The 6,490-nt window shown below is 55.7% G+C and overlaps 1 long non-coding RNA gene across 2 annotated transcripts; it reads right to left on the bottom strand.

The window, feature by feature from the left end:
- Positions 1-3,123: 3,123 nt before the first annotated feature.
- On the bottom strand, positions 3,124-6,445 carry LOC106020357 (uncharacterized). Of its 2 annotated transcripts, none has more exons than XR_011808614.1 (3): positions 6,297-6,445; positions 5,411-5,663; positions 3,124-3,309 (listed from the first exon to the last, which is right to left on the bottom strand). It is a non-coding gene; the product is annotated as an uncharacterized lncRNA (long non-coding RNA). The 2 variants fall into 2 exon arrangements; XR_005264138.2 differs by having other exon boundaries at positions 3,124-3,306; positions 6,297-6,443.
- Positions 6,446-6,490: the final 45 nt, after the last annotated feature.

Raw genomic sequence — 6,490 nt, 5'->3', positions numbered from 1 at the left:
CCCCGCCGTCAGCCCACACCTCATCAATAGGGGCTGACAGCACGGCCCCCAGCACGGCCCCGGCGGGGGGGCAGGCGTAGGGTTGGGGGTTTAGGGTTAGGGTTAGGGGTAGGGTTGGGGGGTTAGGGTTAGGGTTAGGGTTGGGGTTGGGGTTAGGGGTAAGGTTGAGGGTTTAGAGTTAGGGTTAGGGTTGGGGATCAGGGTTAGGGTTGGGGATTTAGGGTTGGGGTTGGAGTTTAGGGTTGGGGTTGGGGTTAGGGGTAGGGGTAGGGTTGGGTATTCAGGGTTAGGGTTGGGGTTGGGGTTAGGGATAAGGTTGGGGGTTTAGAGTTAGGGTTGGGGATCAGGGTTAGGGTTGAGGATTTAGGGTTGGGATTGGGGTTTAGGGTTGGGATTGGGTTGGGGAATCAGGGTTGGGGTTAGGGTTTAGGGTTAGGGTTAGAGCTGGGGGCTTAGGGTTAGGGTTGGGGCTGGGGGTAGGGTTGGGGGTTTAGGGTTAGGATTGGGGGTTTAGGGTTAGGATTGGGGTTGGGGTTAGGGTTGGAATTAGAGTTAGGTGAGATCCCCCCACAGGTGTGGGCACTTGGGAGGGGGATGCGTGGGTGGGGATGTGGGGACAAATGCAGGGCTGTGTAGGAAGGGGGCACGGTCAGGCACAGGGACACCGAAATGATGGGAACATCACGGGGAGAAAGGGTCAGGTAGCTCTGTGGTGTGGGGTGTGGATGTGCAGGTGTCTGGATAAATGGATGTATGGAGAAATGGATATAGGGATAAATGGATATATGGATAAATGGGTATGTGCATAAGTGGGTATATGGATAAATGGATACGAGGATGTATGGATAAATGGATAAAGGAAATTTGGGTATATGGAAAATTGGATGTATGGATATATGGGTGTAGAAATAAATGGATATAAACCTATATGGAAAAATGGATAAATGGGTAAATGAATATATGGTCATATGGGTATATGGATAAAAGGGTGTATGAATAAATGCAGATAAATGGGTATATAGATAAATGGATGTATGGATAAATGGATATATGGGTATATGGATAAAAGGATATGGGGATAAATTGATATAAGAACATGTGGATAAATGGATATATGGGTATATGGATATGTGGATGAATGAGTAAATGGGTAAATGAGTAAAAATGTAAATGAGTAGATGGGTAGAAGGTCGTGTGATATGTCTATATGGCTAGGCGGCTATAGGGCTAAATGTGCAGACGAGTAGAAGGCTGGATGGCCCTACAATATATGGCTCTATGTCTATATGACCATAAGGCTCTATGTTTATATGGCTCGATGTCTATACGGCTATGGGGCCGAGGGTGCTGTGGTGTCAGGGCCGTGGCTGTGCACGGCTGGGGCAGAGCAGGCGGGGGGGCAGCGCCGGGACCCCCCCGCCCCGGGCAGGGGTTTGGTGGCCGCAGGCGCGCCCCCGGCGCGCTCCCGTTCACCCCGGGCGCGCTCCCGCGGGTTCCCACGGTCACGGCGCCGCAGCGGGGGCGCGCCCGCGTTTTACGAGGGACACGAAACGAAATAAAGCAAAATAGGGTAAAGAGAAATAGGGTAAAGTAAAATGAAACGAAGGAGAATAAGGTGAAATAAAGCGCAATGAAATAAGGTAAAATAGAATAAAGTAAAATTAAACGAAAGAAAGTTAAAATAAAATAAAGGAAAGGAAATAAATGAAAATGAAACGAAATGAAACGAAAGAAAATTAGAATAAAATAAAATAAAATAAAATAAAATAAAATAAAATAAAATAAAATAAAATAAAATAAAATAAAATAAAATAAAATAAAATAAAATAAAATAAAATAAAGAAATAATAAACTAAATAAAATAATTTTGATGGGGGGCGGAGCAGGGTCCCCCAGCCCTGCCCCCTTCCTGCCCACACACCGCTGTTTTTTTCTGGGGGGGGGCGGGGGTCCCCAAATATTCACCAGGATGGGGCCTGGGGGAGAGGGGAAGGATCCAGCCCTACTGCGGCAGAGCGGTTTGTTTGGTGCTGGTTTGGGGTTTTGTTTGTGCTCAGACACGGATGGGGGGGGGAGAGAAATTGGGATGGGGGGGGCTCAGCTGCGAAGGCGCTGGGCAGGGGGCGGGGGGAGGCGGCGGCGGTGCGGCCCCGAGACGTCTCCGGGGCGCGCACGGCTCCTCCCGGCACGGCCCCGACCGGCCCCAAGCACGGCCGCAGCTCCCGGCCCTACAGCCGCAGATCCGCAGCCCTAGAGCCGAAGATCCCGGCCCTGTAACAGCAGCTGCCCAGCCCCTATAGCCGCAGCCCCATAAGCCCTAAAGACGCATCTCCCCAGCCCTATAGCCGCAGCACCAAAACCCCTATAATCACAGCACCAAAACCCTTATACCCACAGCTCCCCAGCCCTATAGCCTCATTTCCCCAACCTCTATACCCTCAGTTCCCCAGCCCTATAACCGCAGCTCCCCAACCCTATACCCGCAGCTCTCCAGCCCTATAACCACATCTTCTCAGCCCCTGTACTCGCAGCCCCCCCGGCCCTACAAGCCCCGCTCCGTACCGCCCGCGGCTGCCTCCCCGGTCGTTTAGGGCAGCCCCCCCGAGCCACCCCATCCCGGCCCCCCCGGTCCCCTCTCCGGCTCGCAGCCGGAATTAAAAAATCCCAAACCCCAGCGCCCTGCGCGCTCGGCGCCGCGTGTACCCGCTTCTCCCTCCCCCCGTGCCAAAATGACTTTTCTTCCTCCCTCGAGTCTCCCCCAACCTTTTCGTGCCCGTGATTTAAGGAAAAATAAATAAAAAAAAAAATCAATTCTCGGCACAGATTTTTAAAACCTTAAATCCCTCCCCAAACCCATCTTCCCAGCTCCGACCCCAAAATCCTGACGCCGGTCCCGGCTGCAGCCACCGAGCGCCGCAGCCGCGGGGACCCAGCCGCATCCCGACCTCTGCTTTTATTTTTTTATATATATTTTTTTCGTTTTCTTGTCAAAAAAAAAGGTTAAAAAAGGAACGGGTCCGTCCCTTCCCCATAGATCCATCCTGCCGGGGCTGAGCTCAGCGCTTTTGGGGCGAAGCCAAGGCAGGTCCCTGAAACCTCTCTGCTCCCGGCAGGGCTGCTCCGGAGGCTTTAAGAGCTTTTAATTGAAAATTTTCTCCCTCTTATCATTATTGTTATTATTTTTTTTAAATAAAGGGACGAGATTCCGTAAAAAATCAACGAAGTTTCCCCTAAAAAAAAATAAATCCGGTGGGTTTTGCAGGGAGATGCGCGTCCCTTGGGATGGCGGCACATCTGGATCCGCAGCTGCTGGGGGGAAAAAAAAAAATAAAATAATCAATAAAAAGAAAATGGATTTAATTCTGCCGCCTTCCCCTGCCCGGTGCCGTGCCCCTATTTGAGTCCATGCCCCTCTTTATGTCCGCGCACAGGCGGGTATTTAGGAAGGGCTGGATTTATGTCTTTACACCCTATACACCTACATACCCTATATATTAACACGTTTTAAGTCCCGTCCCCACGCGATATTCGCATTTCGATGTACAGACCCGCAGCAGAAATCATTTTATTTAGCCGTACCTAACCCGATACCCACAGCAGAGATCTAAAAACCCGGTTTAGGACCGCGGTCCTAAAAGAAATTCGTGCCATCGCCCCGTGTTTCTGCATCCGCACGGACATTTCTATAGGTGCCCGTACCTATAGCCCTGCTGCCCGGCCCCGATGCCCCACACCCGGCCCCAAAGCAGCCCCCGTTTTGGGGCAGCCCCCGCGCTCCCCAATTCCCCGGGGGAATAAGGGGCTCAATGGGACGGGGGGGGGCTCGCGCTCCGCTCCCATAAATTGCTTTTTCCACATTTTTTTTTCACTATTGAAACGTAAAGAGGAGAAATCTTTCAATTGGAGGTTTTTGATTTCATCGGGGATTTCACTTTCCGAGCCCCAAAATCCACTTCCAGCCCCCCCCCCACCTCTCCCTGGATCAGACCCTAAAATTTAGGGGTACCCCGGAGCTCCCCCCCGAGGTGCCCATCAGCCCACTGCAAACTGAGGGCTTTGGTGTGTGATTATTAGGGGCAAATAATGGCCAGGGCGGATTTTTTTAGGAATTATCAAGGGTGTGAGCATCATTCGGGGGGGGACAGAGCCCCCCCAGGCCCTCCTGGGTTCGGTGGGACCCCAAATTGCAGCCGGCTGGGCTGGCCCCGCATCACACCGGGAATCTTTAGACCCTACAGCAGTGCTCAGGGGGGCGGTGGTGGCAAGGTTGTATTTGGGGAGGGGGGTCTATTTTTTTTGGGGGGGGCACCCCTAAATACGCTGGGGTGGGAGCAGGGTGGCTGTGACTACTTTGCTCTGCTCGGAGCATGAAGGATTTGGGGGCGGGAGCTCGGAGAAATCCTCCCGGCTCCTCAAACATCCCCAGGGAATAGGGTCACTGGTAATGGGATCGGGGTGCTGGGTGCCCCCCGTCCCCAGCACGGGGGGGCCACGGGTGTCCCTCCAGGTGCGTGGGGAGGCGCGGAGCGGGGCTGGACTTTGCCTGCAGCGTGGGGCCGGCTGTGTGGGCATGCCCCGGGGCTTCATTTTAGGATTTTATTCCTTTTTTTCCTTAAAATTTATATTTTTGGCACAGCAACGAAACCTGGTGCCCGGCTGATGGTGCAAGAGATACGGACCCCCCTTCTCCTCCAGCCCACCCCCCCCTTTTTTTCTTTTTTTTCCCTATACCACCACCTCTTTTCCTCCCATCGCCGCCCACTTCCACGTGACGTGGGCAAACCAGTCAGCGGGTGGGACTGGGGAGACTGGCCACACTGGGGAGAAATTATTTGGGGTGCTGGTGGTAGGGGGGGGGAGGAGAGAGGGGGGGCACACAACCAGAACCCAGCTGCCCCCTCCGCAACCCCATTCCCCGGCGGAGCAGGACCAGGAGCCAGGCACCCCTAAACCCCCCGCCATCCCCGCAGCGAGGGGTCCCTGCCCCACGACCCCAAAAGGCCCAAAAAGACCCCAAAAGGCCCTCCCCTGCCCCCAGCACCAAGGTGGGTAGCGCTTTCTGTCCCCCGCTCCTGGCGAGCCCCTTCCCTCCAGGCCTCTCCCCGCGAGCTTCCTCCTATTGTTTCCCCGGGGGCTTGAAAACGGGCTCGGATTCGCTTTTGGGGTTGATTCGCCTGTGATTTGGGGGATTATTCCGATCGGGGTTATTGCCCACGGGAGGGGAATTCGCTCTTCTTCCCTTCCCCTGCCCCTGACCCCGCTCCCTTTCGGAGCCCGCAGTGGGAAGGCTCCGTCCTAGGCCGGTCACGGGCGCACTCACAGCGGCCCCTCCGTCCCCTGGGTTTTGGGGAAAAGCAAATCCACCCCAAAATAACCATATTTTTTTTTCCCACCCCGCTGCCATCCTTACCCGCTCCCAACGCGCCACGGGGCTCTGCCTCCGGCTTCTCCCCCTTCCCTCGGCTCCCGCTGTCCCGCCGGGTATCAGCCCTTATCTCCCGGTTATCTCTGCTGCTAAATTCAGCCCGGCCGAGGGGTTCAGCCTGGGGAATCTGCTGCTTAAACCTAAATCAGTCCCAAGAGTGAGTCCTCCGGCCAAAATCCCCCTCTCCCGGCCGGCCCTGGCCTGGGTGCAAGGCGGTTTTCTAGGATCCCTCCGTGATCTGCGGAGAAATCGGCGGTAGGGGATTTCATTTCCCTCTTCCCCGCCTGTTTTTTGGGGGGTTTCGCCCCTGCAAAACTCACAGCAGGAGCTCCGTGCCCCATAGTGTGCCCCAAAATCCCAACCTTCTGCCCCACAAACCAAGGGGCCCAAACCAGGACCCGAAACTCATCAGGGCACAAACCCCCGAAGCGCCCACCCTGGGAAGTGCCGACCCCAAAACCCCATCCCCATGGGGTCCCTCCAGTGCCCCCACTCGTGAAAAGGGCCCGGGGTGTGCATTAAAACCCCACAGAGGGGGAGGTCGGTGCTGTTTCTGCTTCGCAGGGGTCTTGCCCCCAGCCCCGCCAGCATCCTCAGAGCGGGGAAATCGGGGGCGCAGCGCTTAAACCCCCCCTTGGGGACCCCCCCGCGGGGTGCACAGGACCCGGACACGCCTGGGGCGTGCCGGTGGGATCCCAAACCAACCTCCTTCTTCCCCTCCCCTTTTCCCCTTTCCCAATTTAACCGGTGCCCCCAAAACCCCCCAAAAACCCCCTAAAACCCCCCAAAACTCCTTCCCTTACCCCCCCAAACCCTCCCCGCTGGTTCCACCCCCCCGGGAACCATCAGCGGCGGAGCGCACCGCCCGTACCTGCGGGACAAAGGTGTTTTTTTTTTTTGCCCCCGGGCTTTCGCTGTCTCTCACCTTCCCGACCGCTCCCACCCCCCCCGGGGGTTCCTTCTCCATCCTCCCCCCAAGCTTTAGGTCCTGCTCTAACCTCCTTATCTCCCTCCACCCCCACCCCCCCCCAGCCCCGAGGGGGGCTCCCGCATCCCCAGCCGCAT

The sequence above is a fragment of the Anas platyrhynchos genome, chromosome 3 (genome assembly GCF_047663525.1).
Source record: "Anas platyrhynchos isolate ZD024472 breed Pekin duck chromosome 3, IASCAAS_PekinDuck_T2T, whole genome shotgun sequence".
NCBI classification, from domain to species: domain Eukaryota; kingdom Metazoa; phylum Chordata; class Aves; order Anseriformes; family Anatidae; genus Anas; species Anas platyrhynchos.
This window is presented reverse-complemented; position numbering and strand designations above follow the sequence as displayed.